Here is a 23,050-nt window from a genome sequence, read left to right as displayed (position 1 = left end):
AAAATAACAAGATGGCTTGAGTCGCAAAACTAGATTGAGGTGCTTTTATTTCCTCAAAACAAGACAAACACTGAAAAAAAAAATATATATAGCCACACTCAGACTAAACACAAAAGAAAACTAACTCCAAAGCCTTGGTAACCTGAGGCTTATAACTGCTAAGCCCCTCCCACTAGACCAACCAAAAGCTAATTAACTCAATTATCCAATTAAAGATGGTATTCTCCACCATCAGCACACCTGTGCAGGTTGCTGCTGCCTCGATATGAGACAGATCCATGCAGCAGCTCTGTTTCAGACCCAGTCACTATTACTGCTGGGGATGAGTGTTTTACTGAGTGCGCCATGTGCTGTCTGTAGTCAGTGACGAACCTTCGTCACAGTATGCATGGGTGAGGGGGAGGAACGGGGCTTGTTTTGCTGTTGTTGTCTTGTTGCTTATGGTGTGCCGTTTGTTACGTTTTGTTTGGTTGTGTTCTGATGAGCATTGTGGGCATGCCGAGTTAGTGATCTATTGTGTCCACTGTATGGGGGATTGGCCTATACAGCTTCACCAGAACCCTATCGGCCGGCCTTGCCTGTTTCCACCTCTCACGGTGAGGGTGTAGGGTTGGATTTTGAGAGGCACACCTCTAGTATGTTGGTTGTAAACACAAACAATGCATTTCACTGTATGTCTCGATGTACGCGTGAGAAATAAACTTGAATTTTGATTCCTTAATTTCTGTGTTGAAATACCTGGAAGGAGGTACAGTGGCACAGTTCTGTCTGCGAGGAGAATCATTTTTCTCCCTAGGGATCATGTGGGTCCCCACTGGGTGCTCCAGTTTCCTACCGCAGCCCAAAGAGGTTATTTGACTGCTGTGAATTGCTCTGAGTGTGTGGTGAGTGGTAGGATCTGCAGGGAGTCGATAGGAGTGTGGGGAACACAATGGGATTGTGTGGAATTAATGTCCACACATGAGAGACCACAGATGCTAGAATCTAGAGCAAAAAACAAGTGCCTGGAGGAACTCAGTGGGTCAGGCAGCATCTGTGGAGTGAAGATGACAGTCAAGATTTCAGATCAAGACCTTGCATTGAGACTGAGAGTGTAAAGGGGAGATAGCAAATATAAAGAGATGAGGAGGGAGTGGTGAGGCAGGAGCTGATCTGTTCCCTCCCCCATCCGGGGGCCATCTGCCCATCAGCCCCCCCCCCCCCCCCACCTGGATCCGCCTATCACCTGCCCAAAAAACCCGCAGATGCTGGAAATCCAAAGCAACAAACACAAAACGCTGGAGAAACTCAGCGGGTCAGGCAGCATCTACAGACAAGAGTAAGCAGTCGATGTTTTGGGCCAAGACCCTTCATCAGGAGCCTGCAGATGCTACATCTCAGAGGAGAAGAATTAATAGTCAACATTTCGAGCTGAGGCTCTTCATCAGGATTCTGATTAGGTCCTGGTGAAAGATTTCAACTCTTAACGTCAACCACCTATCACCTGCTAGTTCTTGCCTTGGCCCTTCTTCTCGCCTCTAGAGTGTTGACCTCACAATCTACCTTGTTCTGACCTTTCACCTTACTGTCTGCCTGCAGTGCACTTTCTCCATAATGCTAAAACTTTATTCTGAATCCTGTTATTATTTTACACTGTACTACCTCAACGCACCGTGTAATGAATTGATCTGTCTGGACGGTATGCAAACCTGTGTGCCACTGTACCCCAGTAGGTGACAATAATAAACCGGTTTATCAGTTTAAAAAGACATCGGGTAGGTAAGTGGACAGGAAAGATTTTGAGGGATATGGGTCAAGCACAGGGAAATGGGACTAGTTCAAGTAGACAATTGGTCAGCATGCACGAGTTGGGCTGAAGAGCTTGCTTCTGTGTTGTATAACTTTATTGTCTCTGTGATTCTAATATGATAGAAAATTGCATTACACAGGTGTAAAACTTCAAATAAGATTTTGTATGAGATGTTATATAATACTTTTCCACCCCAGCCCCCTTCTGCACCTACCCACACCCAGTCTGTTGTTGATCCCTGACTAATCTGCTGGTGATAGCCATGGTTTAGTCTAGGGATTCCCAACCTTCTTTATGCCATCAGCCCCTACCAATAACTGAAGGGTCCGTGTACCCCAGGTTGGGAACCCTTGGTTTAGTGGGTACTACACGTGCTGTTGGTTCAAGTCGCATCTGAAGCCTCACTCAAACTGATGCTCCGTGAGTTCTGAACCATAAGGGATGCCTTTTTCCAGGTATACAGATCCAGTTGCCCTCTTTGGTGGCCCATTTCAGTCTTGTAGCACCATGGGGATGGAGAACAGGGGAGTTGTCCCAGTGTCTAGGCCAATATTTGGTGAAGATGGCGAGGAGCAGGAGAAGATGGCGGCGCGACGCAGCTTGCGGCGGCCACTCCGGTGAATGATATCTGTTATTTGTCAAGTAGGGTGCCATGCGCAATCCTGATTTGATGGAGCCAGACGTGAGAGCACAGAGGAACATCTGGTGAAACTTCTCAAACGCCTGTTTCGCCGCCGCTGCTACTGTGTGATCCAGAATCTCCGGAGTGGAAGGCCCCGAGTCCTCGGCTTTGCTTGGTGGCCGGGGCGGAGTCGAAGCGCTCGGCAGAGATGGTGCTTGGTGTCGGAGGGCTAGTCAGAGGCTCGAAGTTTTCGGACGGACTCAGAGTCAGCTGCGGTCGGGTGCTTCCAATGCATCGGCAAGTTTGTGGCGCTTCCGTCTGCGTGAGAAGATGGGGCTATCGGGACTTGAGACTTTTTTTTTAACGTGCCCATGGTCTGCTCTTTATCAAATTACGGTATTGCTTTGCACTGTTGTAACTATATGTTACAATTATGTGGTTTTGTCAGTTACTCTTGGTTTGTCCTGTGTTTCTGTGATATCTTTCTGGAGGAACATTGTATCATTTTTAATGCATGCAGTTCTAAATGACAATAAACGAGGACTGAGTGTCCTCATAATCTAATCTAATATTTACACCTCAATGTTTTGATCCAGATCATCTGGTCTTTATCACTTGTGGGAACTTGCTGTGTGCATATTTGCTGGCACTCTGTGTTACAACTGCAACTACATTGAGAAAGGATTCAGAGTGATAGGAATGGAGCAGGCTACTGAAACGGAATAGATGGCTTACATAAAGCTAGGGTGGACCCTGTGGGCAGAATGGCCACTGCTGTAATGGATGTCTCCAGTTAAAATATACTAGTTGGCTGTACAAGCTTTGAGACATCTTGTGGTTGTGAAAAATACCACGGAAATGCAATTTTTTATGTGTCTAATTTCATGGCATGAATTTATTGTACAATCAAGTCTTTCATTTCTAAATAGGTTTAATCACAAAATTCCTTGGCAGGCCAATTAGCAGCTTAACAGATTAGGTTGTGTAACTTCTGAGGGTTGAGTACCCATCTCGTGATCCAGTTTAGGCTTTCTTTGTGTTCACTTCCCATCTCTCAGACCCTTATTTTGTGGTGAGCTCAGTTCTGATCACCTATCTGCTGCAACACACACAAAATGCTGGAGACACTCAGCAGGTTAGGCAGCATCTGTGGAGGGTTTGCCGCTCTGGTCTTCCGCCCAGTCTGGATCTTTTTAATCTCCAACTGCTTGCCGACGCATCAACCCCAGTATTCCTCTCTCCAGATTGAACGTCTGAATGCACTGCCCTTCACGCTCTCTGCAGCAATCCCAAACTCACCATCAAACCCGCAGGCAGTTGGGGGGTGGGGGGGGGGGGGAATGCTGTTGTAGTCCAGTGGACTGACTTCTACCTTGCTGAGGCCAGGCGGCAACTCTCAGACACCTCGACTTGCATACCACAAACCCGAGAGATTCTGCAGATGCTTGAAATCCTGAGGAACAGCGTTTCCTCTAATTTGTCATGACCAGTGTGCGCAAAAGTCTTGTGCTCTGCAATTTTTTGCCCAGTGACAATAGTATGTGTGCTCTGAATTTTTAAGTGGAAGTAAAACCTGAAGCTATTTGAAGGATAATAGGCCATTCCGTTTTAAATGAACTCACAGTTCTTTTACGTGTCACCTCCCCCTTTGCTTTTTTCGGAACTCGACGTAGTGAATCAGTAATTTCTTCAATAAAAACAGTATAAATAAGCCAGTTCTAAAATCTGCAGACAAATCATCACAAAGTCCATGTTGCCAACGCTGTCTGCATCAGAAACTGGAAAAGGAACTGTGATTGTGTATGATCACGAAATATACTCAACATGCCAACGAGGTAGAGGGTGACAGCCTTTTGTGCGCAGTTTAAATTTCTTTGTGCGCTAGTAGCAAAAGATGTGTGCATGCGCACGCGCGCAGCTTAGAGGGAACATTGCTGATGAATGGTCTTGGCCTGGAACGTTGACTTGCTTATTCTCCTCCATAGATAACTGCCTGACCTGCTGAGTTCCTCCAGCATTTAGTGTGTGTTGCTCTGGATTTCCAACATCTGCAGACTCTCTTGCGCTTATCAGTTGTCTCCTGCTCCTGGTTGGAGTCCTCCATGGAGACAACAGGGTCTTGCATTTTGGTGTGGCTTGGATGTTCCTTTAAGGGCAACTTACTGCCAACGAAGTCAGTGCAAGTCGGTCTTTGCGCAGCACAATCCCACAAATAGCAATGGGATAATTTAGGTTGAGTGTTGGCTGAGGGAAACATTTTCACCAGATTACCAGGGATATCTCCCATGCATCTTGCAAATAGGGCCATAGGATCACTTTTTCTGAGGCCCCACTTGGCAGATGGAACCGCAGCCTAGGATTTTGTGCTGAAGATTCTGGAGTCAGGCTTATTTCAATGATCTTCTTAGTTGGAGGTGAGACAGCCTCTAATGGAGTCATGACTGACAGTGGTAGAAGTGAGCAGGAGAGAGTATTGAACGGTTACCCTGTCCACTGATAACATTTGGTGACTCCTACCAAGGGAATGGTGTTACTGTGTGGCTGTTCACTCGTCATTGTAATGGTGTTTGTCGCTTGGAGCATTGCTGTAAGGGTCCGTGTCCAGGCACAGTAACCACTGCCTCATCTGGAAAAACACAGTGATGTTACACAAGGTTGGCAACTGGGAATGTCGGATCAGGGGAAAGCATTCAGACCACACTCCGTTTCATTACTCCCATCTTATTCCACCATATCAGTCCCTTAGAGATGAACCTCTCTACTAATCCCCGTCTTGAAATTTCCAGCTGAAAATCCACACTCTACCCTCCACTACTCTCCTACTGCACCCTCCTCCACCCTTCACTACACTCCACCTCACTCCACCCTCCACCTCACTCTGCTCCCCTCCACATTCCATCTCACTTCACACTCCACCTCACTCCACTCCACACTCCACTACTCCTCACTCCACTCTCCATTCTCCACTACACTCCACCTCACTCCACCCTCCACATTCCGTCTCACTCCATAACACCTCACCCCACTACTCCTCACTCCACTCTCCATTCTCCACTACACTCCACCTCACTCCACCCTCCACATTCCGTCTCACTCCATAACACCTCACCCCACTGCACTTCACCTCACTCCACTCTCCTCCACACTCCACCTCATTCTACCCTCCACTACACTCCACCTCACTCCACCCTCCTCCACACCACCTCATTCCACTCTCCTCCCCACTCCATCTGACTCCACTCTCCTCTACCCTCCACCTCACTCCACTTTCCTCCACACTCCATCTCATTCCACCTCACTCCACCCTCCTCCACCCTCCACCTCACTCTGCTCCCCTCCACATTCTGTCTTACTCCATAACATCTCACCCCACTGCACTCCACCTCACTCCAACCTCCTCCACACTTCACCTCACTCCATTCTCCACCTCACTCCGCCCTCCTCCACCCTCCACCTCACACCACTCTCCTCCACACTCCACCTCCACACTTCACCTCATCCACACTCCACTACACCTCACTCCACACTCCACTATACTTCAGTCCACACTTCACTCCTCACTCTACACTCCACCTTCCAAAATCCATCTTCCACAACAATCCACACTCCACTACACTCTCACTCCATCCTCCTCCACACTCCTCAGTCGACCTTCCACAACACTCCACACTAACACTCCTGCACAATCCATACTCCACACTCCTCTGCTCCTCCAGAATCTACACACCACCCCCATCCTCCTCCATCCTCTCCAATCCCTGGGAAGAGAGAGTTCCATTTGTCTCTGCCTTGTGTGACTGTGTATTTGCTAACATTTCCTCCGAGTGGTCTGGGTTTATTAGTAAATTCTTCTCTCTACTTCTCCTGACACAAGGATCAGGGAACAGTTCCTGTTTCAGGTTACAGAGAAAATTTGTGATTTTGACACGGCTCTGAAATGCCGGGTTTTGTGGACTCCACATCCCCGTACACAGGCATGGAATTGGCCGGGAGCCGATTGATTTGAAATGAACAGAGTGTGGCTCCATACAATACGAGTGCCAATTTGAACAGTTAATCCCAACCCCTGCGAGTCTCTGCGGATGGACCCTAATTAAAATGGTGAAGAGGAAGAGGCGAGGCAGCTGAAGAGAAAAGAAGGTGATATTGGATCAGAATTTCATCCCATCTGGAAACCATGGCCTAGAAAACCTGACCCTGGTGCAAGGAGATGTGGAGCTGAGTGAAAATAATACTTTGCAAGGAGTGACATGGGGCAGGGCAAAGTCCTTCCTTGGAAAGCAAGTAGTGCAGTGCCACTGTATTTTTGTCCATCTGTCCCCCCCCCCCCCCCACGTCAGTGAGTTTAGGACTGGCAATCTGCTTATTCTGTCAGGTTAAACATCGCAGTGGCCCGGAGCAGCCCTGCCAGCTCTCCCTGATGCATCATTGATGGGTATTGATCGGCCACTATTGATGGCCTGGCTCATTGCCTGATTGGTTTGTCAGAGCAGACAGTACACGATCTGTGACTTTCTAATTAGCCTTGAGACCTTTCATTCAACCCGTTAAGCAGCAAGCCCTGACTGGAATATAAATGCGGTGATGATGTGTTTTTTGCATTTGCAGTGTTATCCACGCTCAGTGGCCTCTTTATCAGGTACACCTGTACACCTGCTTGTAAATCCAATTATCTAATCAGCCAATCACGTGGGGACAGCTCAGTGCATAAAAAACATGCAGACATGGTCGAAGAGGTTCAGCTGTTGTCCAGAAACGTGGCTTAGACAGTGGAATGATTATTGGTGGCAGACTGGGTGGTCTGGATGTCTCAGAAAATGCTGATTGACTGGGATTTTCATGCACGAGTCTCTAAAATTTGCAGAGAATGGTGTGAAAACAAAAAAAAATCCAATGATCGGCAGTTCTGTGCATGAAAACTCCTTGTTAATGAGAGAGGCCGGAGGAGAATGGCCAGACTGGTTCAAGCTGACAGGAAGGTGACAGTAACTCAAAGCAACACACACAAAATGCTGAAGGAACTCAGCAGGTCGGGCAGCATCTATATAGTTGACGTTTCAGGCTGAGACCCTTCTTCAGGACTGAGAAGAAAGTGGGGAGGTGGGAGGGGAAGGAAGCTAGGTGGAAGGTGATAGGTGAAGCCAGATGGGTGGGAGAAGAAGGAATCTGATGGGAGAAGAGAGGTGACCATGGGAGACAGGGAAGGAGGAAGGGACCCAGGAGGAAGTAATAAGCAGGTGAGAAGAGGTGAAAAGATCAGTGTGGGGAATAGAGGATGGGGGGGTGAAGGGAAATTTGTTTATTGGAAGGAGAAATCAGTATTCATGCCATCAGCTTGGAGACTACCCATACAGATTATAAGAGGTTGCTCCACTATCCTGGGGGTGATACAAGAGGAGGCTGTGGACTTGTATGTCGGAATGAGAATAGGAATTAAAATATTTGACCACCAGGAAGTCCTGCTAGTGGTAGATGTGCACGATGAAGTAGTCCCCCAATTTACGATGGGTCTCACCGATGTCGTGGAGGCTGCATTGGGAGCACCAGATGCAATAGATTCAGAGGTGAAGTGTTGCCTCACCTGGAAGGACTGCCTAGGGTCCTAAATGTAGATGAGCGTAGAGGTGTATGAGCAGTTGTAGCACTTAGACTATTTGCAGGGATAACTCAAGTAACCATGTGTTACAATAATGGTGTGCAGAAGAGAATCTCTGAACGCACAACATGTTGAACCTTGAAGTGGATGGGCTACAGCAGCAGAAGACCATGAACGTACATTCAGTGGCCACTTTATTAGGTACAGGAGGTACCTCACAATGCATAAGTAATTATCACGTTTGAACCTTAATATAGAAAGTTAACACGGGTGAAAGATGAAGATGAATATGAAATAAAAACCCGATAAACTGTGGGTTGTTACCATGGGATTCAAAATAGATAGTCATGAATACCTAACGAATACTCTTTGCTTGTACTCACCGGAGTTTAGAAGAATAAAATTGACTGAATATTGAAAGGGATGTGGAGCAGATGTTTCCTGTGGTGAGGGAGTCTATGACCAGAGTACACAACATCAAAATAGAAGGGCGTCTCTTTAGAACAGGGATGAGGAGGAATTTCTTTAGCCAGAGGGTGGTGAATCTGTGGAATTCATTGCCAGAGACAGCTGTGAAAGAGGTATCTAATAAAGACCATAAGATATAGGAGCAGAATTAGTTTGCTCTGCTCTTTCATCATGGCTAATCCATTTTCCCACCTAGTCCCAATCTTCTGCCTTCTCCTCGTATCCCTTCATGCCCTGACCAATCAAGAATCTATCAATTTCTGCCTTAAATATACCAGATGACTTGGCCTCCACAGCCACCTGTGGCAAAGGATTCTGCAGACTCACCTCTCTCTGGCTAAAGTATATTCCTTCTCAACTCTGTTCTAAAAGGGTGCCCCTCTATTTTGAGGCTGTGTCCTCGGTCCTAGACTTCCCCATCCTCTCCACATCCACTCTATCGAGGCCGTTCATCATTGGATAGGTTTCAATGAGGTCGCCCCTCATTCTTCTGAATTCCAGTGAATAGAGACCCAGAGCCATCAAACACTCCTCATATTTCAAGCCTTTTAATCCTGGGGTCATTTTTGTGAACCTTCTTTTAACCCTCTCCAATGTCAGCGTATCCTTTTTGAGATAAGGGGTGCAAAACTACTCACAGTACTCCTAGTGAGGCCTCACCAGTGCTTTATAAAGCCTCTACATTACATGCTTGCTTTCGTATTCTAGTCAGAATAAACTGAGTGTATTTCCTGCCATGCTAATGGTCATCCCTATAATTTGCTCTCAAGCCTTTTGCTGTCAGTGATCAGCTGCACCTTCCCATTCCATATCTAGTTCAGCAGCATGCAGTATTTCCAGTGCAGAAAGAAGTATTTCAGCCTGTCAGTGTTGGCTCCCAATATACCAGTCTACCATAGCCCACTCCATCACAGGCAAAGACCTCCGCACCATTTCGCACATTTACAAGGAGTGCTGCCACAAGAAAGCAGCATCCATTATGAAAGACCTCCACCACCCAGCCATGTTCTCTTCTCGATGCTGTCATTGGGAAGGAGATACAGCAGCCTTAGATCCCACACCACCAGGTTCAGGAAACAATTATCACCTTTCAACTATCAGGCTCCTGAACCAGTGTGGATGACTTCACTCACCTCAACACTGTACTGATTCCACAAGCCATGGACTCACTTGTAAGGAGTATGCAACTCGTGTTCTCAATATTATTTTTTAGTATTTCATCAGTTTATCTTTTTTGTATATTCGTTATTTGTTGGTGTTTGTATGTAGCATTTCATAGATTCTATTGTATTGCTTTGTTTTACTGTGAATGCCTGCAAGAAAATGAATCTCAGGGTAGTATATGGTGATGTATACTTACTCTGATAATAAGTTTACTTTGAACTTTTAATCCTGTTTCCCATTGCTTTACAAGTTACTTTCTCTGTTGTGTCTATCATATTTCTTTTAGAAACCTCTAATGGATTCTCTTTCCACCATCCCTCCAGGCATGTCTCAGAAACAGCATAAATGTAGTTTTCTGATTTCCACCTCCCCCTTACCCCTGACTAAGTATCTCCCTGGACTCTTGCTCCCCTTTGACCCCAATGTAGACACAGTCCTGTCCCCCTCTCAGCCCAGTTTCAACCCCCCCCCCCGCCAATACTATGTGTTCTCTATAAGATTGCTGGTCAGTCCTAAAAGATCTGACGTTGCTGGTAAGAGTCATGGATTGATACAGCATGGAAAGCAGGCCTGTTGACCTAACTTGTCCACGCTGAACAAGTTGCCTAACATATCCAGTCGTATTTGCCTGCATTTGGCCCTCTGTTTCTTTCCTGTCCATGTACCTGTCATAATGCTCATTGGATGTTGTTAATGTACCTGTCTCCATCAGTTCCAGTAAGGCCAGCAATTATTGCCCAACCCTACTCCAGTGAAGTCGCTAGTGAGTCACCTTTCTGAATTGCTGAAGAGTTGTTCCAGGATTTAGATCTGGCAACAGTAAAGGATTGCTGATATGGTTGGGTTGAGCTGCTCTCCGATCTTGGCAATTTACTTGCAAATTTGTTGGTGAACGAGGAGTTAATTGTGGTGTGTCCTCCAAATGCTTACCCTTTATATACATATCAATCAACTGATTGGTCTTTATTGCGGAAACACAATGGAGAAATCTCGCTGATTGGTTGCATGGTGAACATTAAGCGTCATGGTCTGGAATTTTGCACGCATTGGTGGTATGTTTCCACATCACGATAGTGTGTGACTTGGAATAGAAAAAAATAATTTTATTTATTTAGAGCAGCGATTCCCAACGGGGGTGGTTATGTGTCCTAAGGGGGCATTAGGGGAAACAGAAGTTGTTGGGGGCGTTCAAGGTTCTTGAGGGGTGCATGGCAAGCGGCACCCTAACTTGAGGCGGTAAGACCTGACCAACCGTTGGTAGAGCAGGCATTTCAAAAAAAAGAGGATGAGGCACTAGAACACTGGAAGAACCATAGCTCTGCAGGCAGTGAGCACTCATCATCACAACATGTCTGAAACTCGGCAATCTCATCCGACCTTACCAACAAAACAGACGTTAATGGGGATGCATAAATTAGCATCCGGGGTGCCCAACAGTTGCCCTTGACTTGCGGCATGGAATGAGTTCATGCAGTTTAACAGTAGGGAAATCAAGTCCACTCTCTCAGCTTTCTCTAGAGATGTACAGAAAACAGGTTGCGCAGTGATGCAGCACTGGCTGGAACCAAGCGGTGAAATAGAGCCAATCAGTGAACCTGCTGACTCCAAGGATCACATATGAAAGTTGCTGGTGAACGCAGCAGGCCAGGCAGCATCTCTAGGAAGAGGTACAGTTGACATTTCGAGCCGAGACCCTTCGTCAGGACTAACTGAAAGAAGAGCTAGTAAGAGATTTGAAAGTGGGAGGGGGAGATCCGAAATGATAGGGGAAGAAAGGAGGGGGAGGGATGGAGCCAAGAGCTGGACAGTTGATTGGCAAAAGGGATATGAGGGGATCATGGGACAGGAGGCCCAGGGAGAATGAAAAGTGGGGGGGGGACCAGAGGATGGGCAAGGGGTATAGTGAGGGGGACAGAGGGAGAAAAAGGAGAGAGAGAGAAAAAGAATGTGTGTATATAAATAAATAATGGGTGGGGTACGAGGGGGAGGTGGGGCATTAGCAGAAGTTTGAGAAGTCAATGTTCATGCTATCAGGTTGGAGGCTACCCAGACGGAATATAAGGTGTTCTTCCTCCAATCTGAGTGTGGCTTCATCTTTACAGTAGAGAAGGTTGTGGATAGACATATCAGAATGGGAATGGGATGTGGAATTAAAATGTGTGGCCACTGGAAGATCCTGCTTTCTCTCCTTTTTCTCCCTCTGTCCCACTATACCCCTTGTTTATCCTCTGGTTTTCCCCCCCTCCCCCTTTTCTTTCTTCCTAGGCCTTCTGTCCCATGATCCTCTCATACCCTTTTGCCAATCACCTGTCCGGCTCTTGGCTCCATCCCTCCCCCTCCTGTCTTCTCCTATCATTTCGGATCTCCCCCTCCCCCTCCCATTTTCAAATCTCTTACTAGCTCTTCATTCAGTTAGTCCTGACAAAGGGTCTCGGCCCAAAATGTCGACTGTACCTCTTCCTAGAGATGCTGCCTGGCCTGCTGCGTTCACCAGCAACTTTTATGTGTGTTGCTTGAAATTCCAGCATCTGCAGATATCCTCGTGACTCCAAGGATCCCTCTTGAGGTGTTCAAAGAGATTCTCTTTTGTAAAAACGTAAAAACAATTATCAATAGAGAATCAATCGATGATGAACTCAAAATGTATATTGAGGATATAAGTATTCCAATTAGGAACATGATTTCCTGTGCAACAGATGGAGCACCATATCTGACAGATCACCATGCTGGTTTAGTGGTATTTATGAAAAAGGAAATTCCAATTCTGTTTGCAATCCATTGTGTAATTCATTGTCAGCATCTCACAGCCAAAAACCTCAGCCTGCAACTTTTTTGAAGCATGACTCTTGTTATATCTGCTATCAACAAAATTAATGTTCATACATTAAAGAGCAGAATACTTTGCCATTTATGCCAAGATAATGGTGAGGAATTTGAATGCTTGCTTCTTCACACCGAAGTGCATTGGCTATCAAAAGACTGCTGCTTAAATGTTTCTTTGATCTTTTTGACACTGTGGTTGAATTTTTGCTCAAAGTCGACAAGAACTTTGGAAACAAAATTAAACTTATATGTGGAGATGTGGTATCCCTTGCTGACCTGTACGACACAATGAACATTCTAAATATGAAACTGCAGGGTGAGAATTTCAATTTAATCCAGGCAAAAAATACAGTGTTCATTTTCATTGGAAAGACAAATAAAAATTTAAAGCAGAATCATTTTTCTCATGCTTTTTTATGGAAGACATGTTTTTACACTATCGGGACACTGGAAAGGGTATTAAGCCTAAGAGGGGCGTTGGCAAGTACAAAAGTGCTTTGGGGGGAATTGAGCTAAAAAAGGTTGGGTAACACATAAAGAGATACAGCATGAAGTGTGTAGCATGCTGTAAGATACACTCTGCCCAATTACACCCTTATGACAAATTATACTACCAACCGATACACCTTTGGAGTGTGCAAGAAGAACAGTCCACGGAGGAAACCCACTCAGTCATGGGGAGAATGTACAAACTCCTTGCACACAACACACACAAAATGCTGGAGGAACTCAGTAGGCCAGGCAGCAGCAGAATTGAACCTGGGTCACTGCTTCATGAATCTGAGATCATCGGAAGGGGAAAACTGGCAGCGGGATTCAGAACACCTTTAAACAATTCATAAGACAGAGAAACAGAGACAATGCTAGCTGTAACTTTAACAGATGATAAATTGTTCAGAATCAGAATAAACCTGATTCTGATTCTGATTCTGAACAATTTATCATCTGTTATTGTCACTATCATATGTCATGAAATTTGTTGTTCTGCAGCAACAGTGAAATGCAATACATAAAAATTGCGGTTAAATATATAACAAAATAAATGAATACAGTCGGCCCTCTTTATCCACGAGTTCCGCATGCGCGAATTCAACCAACCGTGAATCAAGAAAACCCGGAAGTGCTCTTCCAGCACTTGTTGTTCGAGCATGTACAGACTTTTTTTTCTTGTCATTATTCCCTAAACAATGCAGTATAACAACTATTTTACATAGCATTTACATTGTATTAGGTATTATAAGTAATCTAGAGATGATTTAAAATATATGGGAGGATGTGCGTAGGTTATCGTGGATCGGGATCGAAAGAAAAACCGCAAGTTCTCTTACTAAGTAAGTTGGAACAGGTACATCTGGTATTATTTAGCATCAGTTAGTCAAATGTTAGTTTTAGTATATAGTATATATTTTACCTTTCTATGCATATAAAACACTTAAGAAACGTCTGTTTCAGCGCCAGGCTCGGGACGGAAATTCCCGAGTTCGATCCAGTGACAGATCACTCCCGAACGTGCTCTCCATCCCTGCCGGGTTGATGTGCAGGATCAAAAACCCAAAACCCCAAAACCCAATAATTAAACTACTGCGTTGCTTAGTAATAATTGTGGCTTTAATCGGGGCAGGGCTTTTCTCACTTTATCCTTTAAAGTTGTTCCGATTGTTGACCGACTGTAGCCTAAGGCTTTTCCAATGACCGATGGCGTTTCACCTCTTTACGATCGCTTTATTATTTCTACTTTATTTTAAATCATGATCGTGATTATTTTTGTGAACAGAAACACTGCGGATTCAGAACTCTGCTGCTGGGTCCTAATGTTTACCGCACTGAGACCGGTTAAATAAGGTCTGGGGTTCTGCTGGGTCCTAAGGTCCACCGCATTTAGACAGGCTGAATAAGGGACTTGAGCATCTGTGTTTTTTGGTATCCACGAGGGGTCCTGGAACCAATCCCTCACGGGTAAGGAGGGCCGACTGTAGTGCAGAAAAAGGACCAAAATAGTGAGGTAGTGTTCATGGACCATTCAGAAATCTGATGGTGGAGGAGAAGAACCTGTTCCTACAACACTGAGTCTGCATCATCAGGCTCCTGTACCACCTCCGTGGTGAGTTGCTAATCCATGTACCTGTCTAAATGTCCTCTAAATGTTGTGATTGTACCTGCTTCAATCACTTTCCCTGGCAGCTCATCCCATATACATAATACCCTCTGTGTACTGAATGCTAGTGTAAAACGCGAGTACAGAATCAGAATCTTTTATTTTCAGTGACATACATGCAGTTGCCACTTTATTAAGTACCTCCAGTACCTAATAAAGTGGCCACTGAGTGTATTTCTGTATGCTTGTGGTCTTCTGCTGCTGTAGCCCATCCACTTCAGGATTCAATGTGTTCAGCATTCAGAGATGCTCCTCTGTTGTAATGCATGATTGAGTTACTGTTCCCTTTCCTGTCAGCTTGAACCTGTCTGGCTATTCTCCTCTGACCTCTCTCACTAACAGGGCATTTTTGCCCACACAACTGCCATTCACAGATGTTTTTTTTTGCTTTTCACACCATTGTCTGTAAACTCCAGAGACTGTTGTGTGAAAATACCAGGAGATTAACAGTTTCTGAGATACTCAAACCACACTGTCTGGCACCAACAATCAGTCTTTGGTCAAAGTCACTCAGATCACATTTCTTCAATATTCTGATGTTTGGTTTGAGCAACAACAGAACCTCTTGACGATGTCCGCATGCTTTTCTGCATTGAGTTTCTGCCACATGATTGGCTGATTAGATATATGCATTAATGAGCAAGGGTACAGGCATACCTGATAGAGTGACCACTGAGTGTATGTAGTGACGTTTGTTGTTTTATGGAAGCCGTACACTGCAAGACATACAAATTATAATAAGTTTCAATCAATAAATAAATACAATTAAAGAGGTAGTGTTCATAAATCTGATGGTGGAGGATTTAACACTACGACTAAAATGTTTTAAGAATGAGAAAATGGTTTTCTAATTTGATGTGATTTTCCATCCCAGAAGCAGACATGCCTTCTGATATTTGCAAATTCACTCTGTTAATTAAAGATGAATATTACTTTTCCTTGCTTATGACTGTTTTGTCTCCAACTGAGTCAGAATTGAGGTAGAAATTAGCCAATCTAATTTTTACTGGTTTTGCCTAAAACACAGATCTTGCTGGGACATTGTGGCGAGGTTTCCTTTCAGATAACAGCAGGGGATCTTTCATATCCAACTGCCTCATCCCAGCATTTTAGCCAGGAGGTGGCATTTCCAACTGTGCAGCACTCTTATAGACTGCACAGGGAGGGCAGGACTGGATTTCTTTACTCGTGTCAGAGTCAAAGTTAAAGTAAATTTATTATAAAAGTATGTATATTGCACCATATACTACCTTCAGATTCATTTTCATGCAGGCATTTATAGGAAAATAAGGAAATACAACAGAATTTATGAGAACTATTCATAAATAAAGGCTGACAAATAATCTGAATTAAAAACAGGTTTAATATCACTGATATATGTCATGAAGCAACACACATAAAAGTGGCTGGCGAACGCAGCAGGCCAGATAGCATCTCTAGGAAGAGGTATAGTTGACGTTTCAGATCTCCCCCTCCCCCTCTCACTTTCAAATCTCTTACTAGCTCTTCTTTCAGTTAGTCCTGACAAAGAGTCTCAGCCCGAATTCACAAGTTTGATGGCAGAGGGGAAGAAGCTGTTGAGTATGTGTCTTTAGGCTCCTGAACCTCCTGGATGGTAGCAATGAGAAAAGGACACGGATGATGGGGGACCTAATGATGGATGCCAACTTTCTGAGGCATCACCTCTCGAAGCTGAGGAGGCCGGAGCCCATAATGGAGCTGGCAACTTTTTCTGTTCCTGTGCAATGGCACCTCCAAACCAGATAGTGATGCAGCCAGTGTGAATGCACCGTGTGTCAGCACTCCTTGTAAATGTGGCCAAATAGTAGGGAGGACTTTGCCTGTGATGAACTGGAACTGGCCTGTATTCACCACTTTCTGTGGACTTTACCGTTCCCTGGCATTGGTGTTGGGATCAAGTAGTATTCTCCTGGTTGAACATACCTGCCTTGGAGACAATAGCCATTGTTGAGTCTATACCTAATGGTTTGGAGTATTTCTACTGGAGTGTATAGAAGACTAGGGTGAACAAATATTCATTGAATCTGTTAACATCGTCCTTTAGGAAATGAGTTATAATTTCTTACTGGAATATAACATTGCCAATTTAATCCTACTGTACTAAGGGGCATAGATAAATGGCCAGTATCTTCTTCCCAGCATCACCCCAACCATAAACTGTTTCAGCTGCTTCCGTCTGGCAAATGATACCGCAGCATTAAAGCCAGGACGAACAGACTATGGGACAGCTTCTTTCTACAAGCCAGTAGACTTATAAATTCACATGTTTGTACATTGCAACAGTCATAATGCTAAGAATTTTACTCCCTCACGTGGGACAGATGTAAGATTTAAATAAATTCAAATTCAAATTTCATTTAGTATCTAGTACCAGAGAGCAGATAGCATGGAGATGTTCAGGACAAAGAGTATTGAGTGTCTGGAATGTTCTGCCAGGGGTGGTGGTCGAGATATGATAAGAGGTGTTTAATAGACTCTTTGATAGGACCATGAATGTGCAGAGAATGGAGAAATATTGATCAGCAGTTTGGATAAGTACAGGGATGGGAGGGGTATGAAGCGCTATGGTCCAGGTGTGGGTTGATGAGACTAGGTGGAGTAACAGTTTGACACAGACTAGATGGGCTGAAGGGCCATATTCTGTGCTGTAGTGTTCCATGACACTATGTGCAAGCAGAAGAGATAGGGTTTTATTATCTGAATTAGTTCAGCCCAACTTTGTGGGCAGAAGAGCCTGTTACTGTGTTCTATGTTTGTACTGATTGCATCAATCATTTTTATTTTAACGGTACGCTGTATCAACCTGTAGTGGCTTCCTCTCTCCTCTGAGATTCATTCAGATTTAAAAGACTCCTAGTTTAAGGGGTCCATCAGTGGGATGCAGTGTTCCACACTCCCATTATCATCAGAGAATTATGCTTCGTCTGTACGACAAGATGGGAGCACTTAATGGCTGACACTTGATTGCAGCTAAATGCATTTATTCATGTGAAAATGCTTCGATTTGTGAAGAGGGAAGGCGGTTTTGTGTTCTGCCAGCTAATTAGGAGCGGAGCGAAGGTGAGACTGGCAGCGTGATTACAGGCTGTTCAGAGACAGAAGCACCACATCTGGGTTTTAATGAGAGCTGGAGTGACTGCCGCTCCACATGTAGCACGGCGATTGAGAGAGGAGAAAATTGACTGTCTGGCACTGACTGTCGGCCTTTCTTTCACCCTGTGTGTCACTGGCCTTTTCAACTAACAAATGCTTGGGTTTTAAAGTCATTGCTCACTGTGCGGTGAATACACCTTCCCATAAGACTATAAGACTGGTGTAGCATTTGGCCATTTGGCCCATCTCCAAATGCATGTTCTCTAATTCTTGGCATTTTTTTTAGGTTATGAGGACACGCAGTCCTCTTTTATTGTCATTTAGTAATGTATGCATTAAGAAATGATACAATGTTCCTCCAGAATGATATCACAGAAACACAAGACAAACCAAGACTGAAAAACTGACAAAAACCACATAATTATAACATATAGTTACAACAGTGCAAAGCAATACCGTAATTTGATAAAGAGCAGACCATGGGCACGGTAAAAAAAAAAGTCTCAAAGTCTCTCGAAAGTCCCATCATCTCACACAAACGGTAGAAGGAAGGAAAACTCTCCCTGCCGTGAGCTTCCAGCGCTGCAAACTTGCCGATGCAGCACCCTGGAAGCACCCGACCACAGCTGACTCTTGAGTCCGTCCGAAAACTTCGAGCCTCCGACCAGCCCTCCGACACCGAGCACCGAGCACCGTCTCTGCCGATATTTCTGCCCTGGATAAAGATGCTGATTGTCTACCATATCTTTATAAACATCCATCAGATCTCCCTCGATTGTCAACCTAAGTTTGTCTAACCTGATGGCATGAACATTGATTTTTTTAACTTCCGATAATTTCTCCTCCCTCACCCCTCTCTCTTTTTCCATTCCTCATTCTGGTTACCCTCTTACCCTCCTAACCTGCCCATCACCTCCCTCTGGTGCTCCTACTCCATCCCTTTAATACATGTTCTACTGGGGACGGTGCAGAGGAGGTTCACCAGGTTGATTCTAGAAATGAGGGGGTTAGACTATGAGGAGAGATTGAGTTGCCTGGGACTGTACTCGCTGGAATTCAGAAGAGTGAGAGGAGATCTTATAGAAACGTATAAAGTTATGAAAGGGATAGATATGATAGAGGCAGGAGACTGGAACTTGAGGGCATAGCCTCAAGATTTGGGGGAGTAGATTTAGGACGGAGATGAGGAGGAACTGCTTTTCCCAGAGAGTGATGAATGTATGGAATTCTCTGGCCAATGAAGCAGTGGAGGCTTCCTCAGTAAAAATATTTAAGACAAAGTTAGATAGGTTCTTGCATAGTAGAGGAATTAAGGTTTATGGGGAAAAGGCAGGTAGGTGGAGATGAGTCCATGGCCAGATCAGCCATGATCTTATTGAATGGCAGAGCAAGCTCGACGGGCCAGATGGCCTACTCCTGCTCCTATTTCATATGTCCTTATGTACTGTCCTTTTCTATCATATTCCTTCTTCTTCAGCTTTTTACCTCTTCCGTCTATCACCTGCCAGCTTCTTACTTCAGCCCCCTCCTCCACCCATCCTGCTTCCCCCTCACCTGTTTCACGTATCACCTGCCAGTTTGTACTTCCCCCTTCCCCCACACCCTTAACCTGGCTTCTCTCCCCTTCCTTTCCGGCCCTGGGGAAGGTGTCTCAGCCTGAAATGTCAGTTTATTCCCCTCCATGGATGGTGCCTGACCTGCTGAGTTCCTCCTGCATTTTGCCCATTGCTTCAGACTTGCAGCATCTGCAGAATCTCTTGTGTTTGATTTACCTTTCCATAAGACGGGAGCAGAATTAGGCCTTTCAGCCCATCGAGTCTGTTGTGCCATTCAATCGCAGCTGACTTCTTATCCCTCTCAACCCCATTCCCCAGCTTTCTTACAATAATCTTTGACACCCTTACTAATCTAGAACCTAAAAACCTCTGCCTTAAATATACTCAGACTTGGCCTCCACAGCCATCTGTGGCAAAGATTTCCACAGATTCGCTACTCTCAGGCTAAAGAAATTCCTCCTCAGTTCTGTTCTAAAAGGGCACCTTTGTATTTTGAGGCTGTGCTCTTTGGCCCTAAACTCCCCCACTATCGAAACATCCTTTCAATGTCCACTCTATCTAGGCATTTCAATATTCATTAGGTATCAATTACGTACCTCAGAAACTGTTAGTTTATTGTAAACTTCAATTGTTCACATGTATGTGAACTAAATTATGAATTAGACTTGGACCTGCTCACCATTCAGAAGATCATGGCAGATCTGAGTGCATCATCTGTTCAAAAGGAGACCCCGGGCAACCTTTCTGTCTACGTACTAAGCACTGGATACTATGGGCCCAGACAAAATCCCGGCAATAGTCCTGAAGACTTGTGCTCCAGAACTTGTCGCACCACTAACCAAGCTGTTCCAATACAGCTACCACACCGGCATCTCCCTGGTAATGTGGAAAATTGCCCAGGTATGCCCTGTACACAAGAAACAGGACAAATCCAACCCAGCCAGTTACTGCTCTATCAGCCTACTCTCAATCATCAGCAAAGTAATGGAAGGGGGTCATCAACAGTGCTATCGTGCAGCACCTACTTGACAATAACTGTGTGCCCAGTTTGGGTTCCGTCAAGGCCACTCAGTTCCTTGACCTCTTCACCTCTTCGTACCAAGGAGCTAAATGCCAGAGGTGAGGGTGATAGCCCTCGACAACAAGGTAGCATTTGACGGAGTATGGCATCAAGGTGCCCTAGCTAAAATGGAGTCAATGGGAATTAGGGGGAAAACCCCCTGCTGGTTGGAATCATACCTGACACAAAGGAAGATGGTTGTGGTGGTTGCAAGTCAATCATCTCATCCTCAGGACAGCATTGCAAGAGTTCCTCAGGGAAGTGTCCTGGACCAACGATCTTCAGCTGCTTCATCAATGGCCTTCCTTCCATCATAAGGTCAGAAGTAGGGATGTTCACAGATGACTGCACAATGTTCTGCACCGTTCATGACTCCTTACATAGTCAAGCAGTTCATACCCAAATGCAGCAGGACCTGGACAATATCGAGGCTTGGGCTGACAAGAGGCAAGTAACATTTGAGCCATGCAAGTGCCAGGCAATGACCTTCTCCAACAGGAGAGGCTCTAACCTTTGTCCCTTGACATTCAGTGGCATCACCATCACTGAATCCCCTACCATCAACATCCTGGGGGTTACCATTGACAGGAAACTGAACTGGTCTAGCCATTTAAACACCATGGCCACTAGAGCAGGTCAAAGGCTAGGAACCCTGCGGCGTGTAACTCACCTCCTGACTCCCCAAAGCCGGTCCACCGTTTACAAGGCTCAGGTCAGGAGTGTAATGGAATACTTGCCACTCGTCTGGATGAGTGCAGCTCCATCAATACTCAAGCAGCTTGACACCATCCAGTACAAGGCAGCCCACTTGATTGATGCCCCTTCCACAAGCAACCAATCCCTCCACCATTGATGAACAGTCGCAGCAGTGTGAACTATCTAAAGATGCACTGCAACAACACACCAAAGTTAGTAAGGCAGCTCCTTCCAGACCCACGACCACTACCATCTAGGGAAGGACAAGAACAGCAGATACCTGGGAACACCACCACTTGGAAATCCCCCTCCAAGTCACTCATCATCCTGACTTGGAAACACATCACCGTTCCTTCATTGTCACTGTTCAAAATCATGGAATTCCCTCCCTAATAGCACTGTGGGTGTACCTACACCTCAGCGACTGCAGCGGTTCAAGAAGGCAGCTTATCACCACCTTCTCAAGGGCAACTAGGGATGGGCAATAAATGCTGGCTTAGCTGGTGACACCCACATCCTGTAAATGAATGAATAAATTTTTAAAAAAGTACTGTTGTCCTCAAAGCATTGAAAGCCTCTGTTTCCAATGCCATTTGTAGAACTGGGTTCCAGAGAGTCATGACCCTCTGAGGGAAAAAATGTCTTATCATCTCGGTCTTAGAGGAGCAGACCCCTTATTTTTGAACAGTGACCACCCCCCTCTTCTACACTCTCCTACGAGAATGGGGAATGGGGTCAATGTCCATAGATCCATCAAAGTTGCCATGCAAATTAAGAAGGTGGTTAAGAAGGTGTTTGATGTGTTGGCCTCCATTAGTTGGGGGATTGAGTTCAAGAGCAGCAAGGTAACATTTGTCGCTCTTTAAAACCCTGGTTAGATCACACTTGGAATATTGCGTTCAGTTTTGGTTGCCCCATTATAGGAAGGATGTAGAAGGTTTAGAGAGGGTGCAGAGGAGGCTTACCAGGGTGCTGCCTTTATTAGAGGATAGGCCAAGAGAGCTAGGATTTTTCTCTTTGGAGTGAAGGAGGATGAGAGGTAACTTGATAGAGGTATACAAGATGGTAAGAGGCATAGATTGTGTTCATAGGCAGAGACTTTCTCCAGAGTGGAAGTGGCTAATACCAGGGGGCATAATTTTAAGCTGATTGGAGGTATGTATAGAGGGATGTCAGAGGTAAGTTCATTACACAAGGAGTGGTAAGTGCATGGAATGCCCTGCCAAGAGCGGAGGTAAAGGCAGATACACTAGTGGGGGATTCAAGAAACTTTTAGATACTGCGGGTACATGGGTGGTTGAAAAATGGAGAGCTAAATAACAGGGAAGGGTTAGATTGATTTTTGAGTAAGTTAAAAGTTTGGCATAATAAGGGGGTGGAGTGGGTTGAGGAAGGCCTGTACTGTGCTGTGGTATTCTATGTTCTATAAGAAACATCCTGTCCAGATCTAGTGTTAAGATTCCCTCTGCCAGCCTAGTCTTTGCTGATGAGACAGTGTACCCATTCCAGATATTGCTCAGGTAAAGTATTAGTTCTCTAGTCTACCAAACCAACCATCACTTGAACATCCTATCCAGGGGTCTGTCGTAGTGACAAGGTATTTTCCCATAATCTTGGGTGAATAAAACTGATCTTACTTTTAATAAATAGCCAGATAAAAGTAACCGGTTTACCCTAACATGTTTTATTAAGATTAACCTCAAGACTAGTATTTTTATAGAAGTTTTCTAGGAAAGTGAGGTTCTTAGATATGCCTTTGTGGGAATCACTCACAAAGCCACGTCATTGGCAAAGGCCAAGGTGGTACATATTCCCATCACTGTTAGTAAGGAGCTTGAGCGTTCTCCCCGTGATCGCATAGATTTTCTCCGGGTGCTCCGGTTTCCTCCTACATTCCAAAGATGTACCGGTTAGTAGGTTAGTTGGTCATTGTAAATTGTCCCATGATTAGGCTTGAAGGACCTATTCCGTGCTGTAGCTCAATAAATAAATATATAAATATTAACA

At 45.0% G+C, this 23,050-nt stretch overlaps 1 protein-coding gene across 1 annotated transcript in view; it reads left to right on the top strand.

Moving 5' to 3' along the window:
- The window catches only part of ccdc33 (coiled-coil domain containing 33), a 364,562-nt gene that overhangs the window by 127,381 nt on the left and 214,131 nt on the right, over positions 1-23,050 (top strand). The gene's annotated exons all lie outside the window — the stretch shown is intronic.

The sequence above is a fragment of the Mobula birostris genome, chromosome 18, assembly GCF_030028105.1.
Source record: "Mobula birostris isolate sMobBir1 chromosome 18, sMobBir1.hap1, whole genome shotgun sequence".
Classification (NCBI taxonomy): domain Eukaryota; kingdom Metazoa; phylum Chordata; class Chondrichthyes; order Myliobatiformes; family Myliobatidae; genus Mobula; species Mobula birostris.
The sequence above is the reverse complement of the archived record's forward strand: the minus strand, read 5'-3'. Positions and strand labels throughout refer to the sequence as shown.